We start from the raw sequence: 11,355 nt of genomic DNA, 5'->3' as shown, positions 1-11,355 counted from the left end.
TGGACAAGCTCAAGAAGTGGACCCATGTGAACCTCTTAGGTTCAACAAGGCCACGTGCAAGGTCCTGCAGCTGGGTCATGGCAAGCCCTGGTACCCATACAGGCTGGGGAATGAAAGGGTTTGTGAGCAGCCCTGCAGAGAAGGACTTGGGGGTACTGGTGGATGAAAAGCTGAATGTGAGCCAGCAATGTGCACTTGCAGTCCAGAAAGCCAGCCATATCCTGGGCTGCATCAAAATAAGCATGACCAGAAGGTTGAGGGACATGATTCTCCCCCTCTCCTCCGCTCTAGTGGGACCCCAGCTCTGGAGTCCTCAGCACAGGAAAGACATGGACCTGTTGGAGCGGGTCCAGAGGAGGGCCACAAAAATGGTCAGAGGGATGGAACACCTCTCCTATGAGGAAAGGCTGAGAGTTGGGGTTGTTCAGCCTGGAGAAGAGAAGGCTCCAGAAAGACCTTATTGTGGCCTTTCAATACTTAAATGGGGCTTATAAGAAAGATGGGGAGGGGACAGACTTTTTAGTAGGGCCTGTTGCGATAGGACAAGGTGTAATGGTTTTAAACTGAAAGAGGGTAGATCCAGACTACATAAGGAAGACATTTTTTAATATGAGGGTGGTGAAACACTGGAAGAGGTTGCCCAGAGAGGTGGTGGATGCCCCATCCCTGGAAACCTTCAAGGTCAGGCTGGACAGGGCTCTGAGCAACCTGATCTAGTTGAAGATGTCCCTGCTCATTTCAGGCAGGTTAGGCCAGATGACCTTTAAAGGTCCCTTCCAACCCAAACTGTTCTATGATTCTATCAGACAAGAGTCTGGAGAAAAAAGGGAAGAAAACCCCACCAGCCACTTGGCTCAATCACTAGCTCTAGTAGGCCTTCACACCTTCCATCAACTATCACATAATGGGAGAAAAGGGTTCTCTGATTTTATTAAGTATTAATCCAGACCTCTGACTCACACAGCCATGAACATGAGCTGTCAATTTTTATACAAACCTTAAAATAAGGAGTAGCAGGTGACTGTTTCAATGTGAAGGAGGCTATCACTGGGGACTAAATTGCTGCAAGAATTCAGAACCTTAGAAAATCTGAGTTACAGTTCCAGATTACTATATGACTAGTGAGGATTTGTTAGCTACAAGGGATAGAAGGCATGAAAAATACTCATTATATGAAGGTCAGAATTGGAAAAACACTCAGTTCTCAAAGACAGTAGCTGAAGACCAGGATAAAAGTTGTGGTGGGGAATTTAGCATCCCATGAAGCTGGAGGAAAACAAAAAACAAACAAAAAAAACCCAAACAAACAGAAGAAAACCCAAAACACCCCAACAGCCTTCCTCCAAAAAGACAAGGAAAAAAACCCACAAAACCAAAAACCTCCCCAGCACCTTTCCCTTCTCAACACTAAGAGTTAATGAAAGACCTGCTCTTTGCACAGTGATTATATACATAGCTTGGTTTTTATTGCTGGTGCAGTTGCACAATAGACCTTTTATGTATTCTTTTGTAATAAAATACCTGAAATCTTTATTAGAAGTTCTTAGCAGATAAAACACTGTGTGACTGGTTACCTTATGCACAAACACAACAAAAGGTAATGCCCACTTTCCAATTAGTTATTTATCAAAGTACTCCCCAACTTATAAATGATCCTTTAGAATTATTTACCCATTATTTCCCTACATTTTTGGAACTGACTATGCAAGCTTACAACTAGCTGCCATGTAGAGCCTAGAACAATACTGTATGACCACAGAAGAAACAGATCACACAGCTAAGACAGGGAGAAGTGGCTAAAAAGAGTAAAAACAAGAAAGAAACCAGCCTCACTGGGTTGGATGCAAATCACTACTCAAGCCATTAGCAAGAACACTTGAAAGAGCAAAGTGGCAGAGAAGATTAAGGACTGTTGGATACTTCTGTCCTCATACATTTACCCAATATTACATATGACATCTGCAAGAATCCCACTAAAACAAATTTCACTCAGCTTCAATGCCTGGAGGAAACCAGACCATTAATTTTTTTCAGGATGGTAAGCTAATGATGTGATACAGGAAGTTGTTCTTCCTCAGATGCCAAATTCTTCTATTGAGCCAGACCTGCCACAAAGAGAACTGGATTCCTATCCTATAACCAGATCCTGTGCTTCTGGACAACTTTAAGGTTTCTTCACCACTCTTCTCCTCCCAGTTGGTAGCAGTGCTATCTTCTGCTTGGATAGTCATGCCATAAGCTATTTTCTCATGCTTTCCAAGACAGCAGCAGACTGCATGAAGCAAACACGGATCCAGGCTCTCCAACAAGCAACAGTTTTATTCCATGATTTGAATTTCCAGATGTTTTGGCTGATTTTTAGGCTGTCAGACTTTCATCATTAAAATCTCAAGAGTTACTTTGCAATCCAGCTGTAATGTTAGGCACTCAATTAGCCAAACAACAAAATGGCAAGGTCTTTACATTACTGGCCAGGGTGGGGATTCTTTCAGGGAGAAGGAGTTTAACATTATTTTTAGTAATTTCCTTCTCATTTTATATATACTGCGTTTGACCCCAAATACTTGAATAGGTCAAAGACATGAAAGGTCTCAATCAAATTATTTCATTCATAGTTTAAGTTTTCCAAAGATTAAATACTTCCTTTGCAGAAACACAGTGCAGAAAGTAGAAAAGATACCTTGACTTCCTAAAGAACTGTGAAATGAGAGCACCATGACACCACAAACCAGTTATTACTGCACTATCTTGGCACTGCCACTAAACTGCTGCTAACTGAAGTGTTCAAGTATGACACATCATTAAGATACAATGAACAGAGTCTCAAGACTGAATGATGTTTGGTTTAACAACTCCAGAAACATCCATGAGAAGACAAGCTAATCTACCAACTCCTGGGGAGAAAACGAATGTATTCTTGTTTTCAGTTGAAAGCCAGATGAGCCAGCTGATGAAAGAGAATACTACACAGCATTTCTGATGAAGATAAAATGAAAATAGGATATATAATAGGAACGCCTAACACAGTACTGTAAACCAACAGTTCTTTCCAAGCTTTCATCTACTTGATCATGTTTTGTTTAAAAGTAATAGCTACCATTGATGCTTGCTCTTCTTTTCTCAACATACAAGCTATTAATAAGTGCAAAACTGCCAAACGCTACCTCAATACACCCACATTTATAGGATACACACATTCACACTCCACCAAGCACCAATGAACTTTAGAAACCCAAAACAGTGCCTTTTAAGACTAGAAACATCTTCTCATGGAAGAAAACACAAATGGCAGGGTTTACAAGAGGTGAACCACTGGCTTTCTCTGCTGATCACAGTGCAAAAATTTCCATCTCTATTACCCAGAGTTGACATATATAACATAGTTACAGTGATGTCACTTTAAACATAGGAAGTGTAGGATATCTTCCATCTTCAGCACTCTTTGATTTACAGAAGCCTAGATTATAATGCAACCCACAGAACTGGGATGCATGAAGTTTCACCAAAGGAGGATAATGGAACTGTTCTCTAACAGCAGGTGTTAAATACAAATAGCAGAACAGTGCTCAACGAACAAAAGAGCAAAATTCTTTTTGTCCTGAATGAAGACTGCTAGGCTACTAGAAACCTAAATAGCACTAGGCAAATGTGCCCAAATTGATTCATACTAAGACAAAGAACAGGCAGCAAGGCACAGCTTCTGAAGATGGTATAAAGCAAAGCAAAGTCCACTAACTCCTCAGCTAGTGGTTAGTCAGAAAAACTCTGCATACTAGTAGTCCAAATTCATACATATTTCTAATATTACTTAAAAAAAGTGAACATAGATGACAGCTTTGCCCTTGCAAAACACAGAAAAAGAACAATAACTATTTAAAGCCCACAACTCCACCCTCTTGCAGCTATAATTTGGATGAAAAGTACTGTCTATTGACAGGCGGAATAAAGAACTCTCCCCCAAAGGCAGAGAAGATGAATCCAAGAGCAGTAAGCTCTACTGAAATATCATCTGCACAAACTTTCTGATCAGTGTGGAAACAGTCTTTCACAGGATCACAAGAATAAGAAAGACTTAGCAGCTAAAACATAGGATTCCAAGAGAGTTGGCAGTGAGTTTTCATCAGGCTAAGAATTTCAGACTTAACAGATTCTAGAACTGGTAACGCAGATGTATAGCACACCACTAAATTTAGCATATCTTGCTGTTCAAGTCTTCTCCATTTCCAGGATTTATATTACAGCAAACATTTTCCTGAACTTCATCGAGACTGTGTAGATAAGCAGAACAAGATTTTTCAGAGGCTGACCAAGTTTCATGATTCCTTAAGGAAGACAGGAGCCACCATGGAACAGGCAATCTTTTGGCATTGTCCATAAAATAAAATCAGCTGAATCATGCTGGATGATCAAGTCCTGATGGTTTTTTTTCTAACCACCAAAGGGGCAGTAGCATTGATAAAGCCACCATAACCTCTGTTGCAGTTAAACACAAACTTATTTCTACTTAATCTTGTCCTGAAAGTAAAACTATGGATACCTTGCTGCCATGGCAAACAAGTTCACTCAAAGGTTTATCTTATGCAATCCAGGAATGCAGAAAGGGCTATAACCCATTTAATACTTTGCAACTCTGCAATGAATAAAATACAGATGCTCATTTCCCAGATCTAATGCCCCCAAAACATACATCACATGGGGTGTGAATACCCACTTGTTTACCTTAAGTATCTCAACCTAGCCACCCTGACAGATTTAGGTCCAAACAGTCAACGGGACTTCCACAGAGGACACAAAGCACTACACTTCCAGTGTAGTGTACACTTGCAAAGAAGCTTGCAGCTACAGGGCATGAAAGAGCCCTACGAATTCTACGGCTGAAGCATATTATCATCAGATTTACAATTCACCTTTTTGTGCAATACTTGCTCCACTACATGCACCACTCCAAAAACACTTCCTGTGCGCTCCTTTTGAAAGGCTGCCATCCTTTTGTGGCCCCAGCTAGTCCACTGAAACACAGCTCCAGCTTCGTAATCATTCAGAAGCTTTTGCCTGCCACATGCAGAAACGGAGTGCTGGCTGGACTCCCTCCACCTTTAACCTTAGAGAGCTTTTGCCTCCACCAAAACCCTCCTCCTCCCTCCATGCTGTCTCTTGTTCATTGCCCCAGACAAGAAGCACTAACTCATAGGAATGACTAAATCACATCTGGCAAAGTAAGGCAGCCATGAAAACAGCACATGCATACTCTGCAGGGGAGGAAACCACTACCAGTAGGCTGGGGAAGGCGTTAATTCCTTTCCCTTTCCTGCGTGGCAGGACCTGCCAGGCTGTTGGCATCAAAAGCTGCAAGAAAGATGCTACTACCCTCTTCCCCTCACTTCCAGCCAAGCATTCCTGCCTTAACCTTGTGCTAGTGTTAGTTGCTGTGTGGCCAATAACCTCACTGGGTTTGGTTTTTTTTTTTAATGAATGACTAGGACTTGCAAATCAATTTGATTAAGCAACCCTGGACTTAGGCTCTGAAGCTGCAGGCAAACCAAAGTTAGTTAAGTCTTTCTAAACTATCACAGTACTCAAGAGACCTCAGCTCAGCCAAGAAAGCCGATAGCAGCAAGTGCAATTGAGTCTTGGGCCGCTTTTCTTCTCCTTCTCCTGCTCCACAACTTGCAAGTCTGCAACTGCTCTACAGAAGTCCAACACATAGCAGCAAATACTTTTGATGGTCCAGGAAGAATAAAATGTCAGAATATTATCTTCCCGTTCAAGAGCCTCAAAACTGTCTCGCAGTAAGAAAGACAAAGATAATTGTGCAAAATTCACAATTTGACTTCATCTCTTTGAAATAACTGTTTAAGTATTTCAAAAAGATAGAAACAGCTTTCTCTCCTCACCTCCCACCTTGAGATTAACAAGCTAACAGAAAAGTTGTTTCCTTTATACTGTTCAAGGTTCACAGTTCTCAGCAGCAAAATCTGTTTCTTCCGCAAGCAACATCTCGCAATCCCCCCCCCCCCCCCAAAAAGGGGGGGGCAGACCTGGGAGCTGAAATTGAGCACATACTGAATCACATCTACGTGTGGGGTTTTTTCCTTCAGAGAACTAGCAATTGTTATAAATGTACCACTGCTATAGAGCAGCTCTTCAGAAAGGAGTAAATTGAAAAAAAGGCAGAATTTGGGACAAGGCCACAAAGAATGAAAATCTAACACTGTCAAAATGCACACATGAAGAATAATGTCTGCACTGCCAAACTCTGTGTTCAGCCTTCCTTCCTGTTGTTGACTTAAAAGAAGGTGGGGGAAGGAATACATACAAACTATACCTTATTATCTTTAATTATCATATTCATACATTATCAGCCTGTTATCACTTGCTCTACAATACAATCTTTAAGAGAAGTTCTTCTGCCTCTGCTTGACCTCTCAGCAATAGGTCAAAAAAATGCCTATAACCTAATAATGGTGCTAGACACCCCAGCTTCTTCAAACACAGTGAATGATATGCTCAGAATATCACTCTTGAACAACTACCCCTAAAAGGGTGCAACAACAAATTCTTTACCTGAGAGGTCATAAAAAATAAAAAAGTTTGCTCAGCCTACTGGTCTGTCACAGCAGATATAGGGGCTGTGATCTGCCAGATAGCTCAACCCATGCTCCATGACTGCTGGCAAGCTCAGTGTTTTTTCCCCTGTCTCAGCAGCAACATACTCAAACAGAACTATCTTCTTGACCTGCTGTCATCACCAGCCCCATCAACCACTCCTGAAATTTGATGTTTTCTTCAAGAGGTAAGAGATGCTGATGAGATGATACCATCAGAAGAAAATGAAACCCTATACAACTTTGTGGTCAATGATGAAGGATTGAAAGAAGAAAGAGTTTAAACAGGCTTAGCAAGTCTCCTACAATCTTGGAATCTACAAGAAACCAGAAGAGTACTTAAGACCATGGAGGCACAAGGATCAAGAACAGTCTAAAAAGGACATAACTGGACAGTAGGAGAAAACACAGCTTTCCTAGTAAATTCCAGCAGGTTTGATCCTCTCTGAAGTGCGCCTACAAAGCATTTACAAGCAGCCTTCCTGAAGAATCAAAATCTGTTTCAGTGCTTGCTCACATGGTCTCCATATTTCAGACTACCACAGGCAAATCCTCCCAGCTGGGGACAGGCTACCACACAGAAGACAGAGATACACTGTACTGAGAAGATTTTTCAGCCAAAAAGGAGAAAGGTCAAAGGATTGATACCACATAAATGGCCAGAGTGGTGCTTTCAAAATGGAGTGTGCCTAAACAGGGGCCTTGTACAGCATTTACAAAAGCCTCACTTATCATAAAAGTTTTAACCTGTCTACCACAGAAACTGTTTTGGCATTCAGGGTTGGAAGAAGAAGAAAGCAGGCAAGATGCAGCTTGGTAGAGGCAGCACATGGCAAAATAAGAAGTATTTATCATAATGAAGGAAAGGAAGTTCATGACATCTCCCCAGCAATCTGCTACTTATAACCAGACAGCAGTGACCTCTTTGAGGAATCCTGCTGTTTACATACCAATGCTAAGCAATCTTTTCAGTATCACATCTTAGTTCTACGTTAAAAGAGAAAATTTCTCAGGTTACATAGCAAAAGCCTGTAGCCATCACACTGATTTCAGATATAGACGTATTAAAGTGTAACTGCCACATGCACATTTGATAGTTCTCCGTATTTTAAGAAATGACTCAGTGATATATCTGATTTAAAAGCACTCCTGACACTACACACAAAGGAGAGAAGAAAAAAAAAGTCCGTGTGTTCATATGTGGACCAGTCATAAGCTTTAAAGAGAAGAGATATTGTAAATCTATATTAGATCTGCTGAAACAATTTTAGTATCATTGCAGGTTTATCCCACAGCCACGTTTTTTCTAGGCTGCTTTGGCTGCAGTGCAGCTTGGATAACTATACCACAGTGCCTAGAATAGTCTCAGAAGAGGCTTCTGGGAGATTTTTGGTAGAGTTAAGAGTTCTGCAATTACAGTAGGCTGCAACCACTGCTGAAGTATAAATATCAGCTTTGAGATGTCAGTAGTTGGGCTCCAGTCCTTTCCTCAGTTTCACTCAAGTCGCCACTACCCTGGCTGCCTCAAAATAACATCATGGTCACCTGCTAAAGTGGTAGGAAGCAAAAGCTCTCCCAGCTGTTTAAAATCCTGAACAAAAATGATTCAGGAACCCATGTGACCATGCTGTTGAAGAGGTAAAAAACCTGACAATTACACCCCACACTAGAGCGTAATGCTAAAAATGGGGTCATTGGTGAAATATTAAAGAATAAAACAAAACATATTCACAGATAAGCAGTTTGCTCCAGCTTAAAGATAACAGAACAGGAATCACAGGCATGCAAGGCAAAAGGCGTGAGGGATATTTGCATTCATTAAAATCATGAGCTGGCAAAAGGAGGAGCAGTTTCATGTCACTCTACATCCATCTCAGCAAACACTCAGCTTAAGCTGGACCGGTTCTCAGACTTGTGGAAAGCATCTATTCAAAACACAGACAAACCAGTTCAAGTACTTCTGTATGAATGTGAAGCAAGCAATCTGGGAGGTTAAACCAGTTCTTAAGAACAGCAGGCCTCTCTGGCATAATAGAAAACACCGGCTACGCCAGGTATGCATAAACTGCAATTAAGCCAGCTGTATTCTCCCATCTAAATGAATGGTTTCCCAAGAATCATTATGACACTCGAAAGCAAGCCAAAAAAACCATCTTGTTTATACAGCCAGTTTTACTGCGGACTAAAAAACTTTACTGCCTCTTTTGCAAGTTTCACATATCCTGGAATAAACTGAAACCATCTTTCTTCATTTTTTTTACTGAGTCTGTTTCAAAGCCACATTCACACAAAAATACTGAAACTGTAAAAATAACCCAGAACTCCACACATTCATCTAAGAAACATGTTGACTAATTCTAATGCTGTTTAAGAAGGATTTACTAATATTTCTGCTAACCAAAAAAAGATGCAGCTAGTTTCTTGATTAACTCAGTATCTGAGGGGGTGCAAAGGTTAGAAATGTAAAGGGATCTGCATGGGCTATTACTACAGACAGGACAAGGCTCCACTGGATAGGTATAGTTTCAGGACCAAAGATTATAAATACTAACTACTGCTCAAACATGAGCATATGGATGAGTAATAATTCCTACAGATGGTCAATGCCACAAGACTTTTTCTGTTGCTGCAATTTTTCTCTCTCTAAGCTTTCCATTTTTATGTCTGCTTCTCCAGGACAGCTTTATGTGCCAAAGTAATTTTTTTCAATGATTTAGCTTTTCTAAGAAAGTGCAGATTATTTTCAATGGTAACAGTAAAGTTTGCTGCTCAACAAATCAATTGCCTCAACTACCAACCTCAAATGTGGCAAGGAAAAACAGACAAACAGAAAAATCACTAGTTCTTTCCACTTTTTTTTTGTTTAATGCAAGAAAATCAGTAGAGATTTTCACTAACACAGAATAGACTTCATATAGATACATTTGTACTCTTCACCTCCACAAACAAGAAGCAGTGACTCTTATTTTCTACCAAGACTAATCCAGCTTCCACCGCATTTGAACATGTGTGGAAGTTGATAAAGCAATCCTCTCGAACACATATAAACCACTGGTTTGTACTGTATTTGGCTGTACAAAGAATTCTTTGGGGGAACAGGGAAGTAGCCACTGCCTTCTGATTCTGCATTTTGGCATCTCCCTCACTAGCTTGCAAACACCTTAACCTTATGAAGTTTTAAAAACAACTTTATTGAAATATTAACACTTCAAAATCAAATTTGAACAGCATACTGAAGTAACAGAATATTGGAATATTTTTAGTTTTGAAATCTTCTCAGACTTGACACAGACTTCTGCACAGATGCTATACTTTAACAAAATATTCTCAAGTCATTAACAATTTTGTCCAACCTGTGATTGGATAATAGGTAGGATCAACAGTTCAAACCACTCGTAACAGGCCAATACCATACAAGAGAAAATTCAATCTCTTTCATTCTGCATCAGCTTACATGTTTTGAGTACAAGTAGTCCGACATGCAGAGGAAAGAACTAGTCTGTTGGTTACTTGGAAATCTGGGGAGTTAAGAACACATTGGGACTGCAACCGCTTGCTAGGTTAAGCTTTCAAGCATGCTTCTCCCATTGGGACAACTACTTTACTGCCAAAAAGCACAAGAGAAGCATCTCTAAAAGAGCTAAAATGAAAACACATGGAAACTAGGAGCATGTAGCAACAGACCTTCCTCCATCACCCCCCCAGTAAACCTTCCTTTTTCTCCTAGCACTGAGCCTCTCACTCAGCCTTTCTTTGCAAGGATTCACACATGCCAACTTCCGCATGAATTCTATCAGTAAGAGGACTTTCATTCCCAATGCCTGAAAAAGAAAGCATGGGAAGCCAAAAGCAAGACAAGTGGCCAGCTGCAGCAAAGATTGGCAGGAACGTGAAGGAAAGAGGAACTGGGTTACTTATTCCAGACCTGTACGAAGCACTGGGGCACACTGCTCCCCAAAACCTCTGCCTTCTCTACTTTCCAGGCCACCTGCTCACCTCTAACAAACATTGAACTTCCCTTGCTCATCCCCTTTTGACTTTCAGGGAGGAACTTAACCTGTCACTCCCCAGTAACTTACTCATCGTCATCACAGCTTTAGCCAGCTCTGGCCTTGCACATACTAAACATCTAAAAGAGAAAAATCTGTTTCTCTTCAACAATCAGTTGTACTCCAGAGCTTCATATAGTGGGTATATCCTTGGCAATTTAGCTTGGGGCGGTGGGGAACCCCCCAAACCAAAGCCAGTGGTTCCAAACAGCTAACCAATAAATCCGCAGCTACAGAAAAACAAGTTTCATGGCTATGTTACAGTCACTGCTCAAATTACGGAGTAGCTGCAAACCCAGGTTCAATGTCCACTATGTTTCGGCTGCTCTGTGAATGACAGCACAACCTGAAGATGTTTACGGACCAAGCTCCGAACACTGAAAGGGGAAAAGGTAATTCTTGTGCTGGGCCTGTATTGCCTTCGACTTCACAGGTGAATTTTGTCTCTCAAGCACTACTTACAAATAGAAAGAAACAGACGAAAAGAAAGTCTCTGGTCAGAAAGCTTGTGGAGCCCAGCCGGCAGGTTAGGGAAACGTGGCACCGACACGCCGGAGCCAGGCCAGGAAGGGCGCGGGTCGCGGGGGAAGGATCAAAGCTACGGGCAACACCTCGCCTGCCGAGCCCGGGCACACCACGGGGGAGGGGGGGGGACCTCGGCGCGCTTCCTCCGGCCGCGCCGCCAGAGGCCCCGGCCCCCC

Source organism: Haliaeetus leucocephalus, unplaced genomic scaffold, assembly GCF_000737465.1.
Source record: "Haliaeetus leucocephalus isolate CR32 unplaced genomic scaffold, Haliaeetus_leucocephalus-4.0 Scaffold263, whole genome shotgun sequence".
Taxonomy (NCBI): Eukaryota; Metazoa; Chordata; class Aves; order Accipitriformes; family Accipitridae; genus Haliaeetus; species Haliaeetus leucocephalus.
This window is presented reverse-complemented; position numbering follows the sequence as displayed.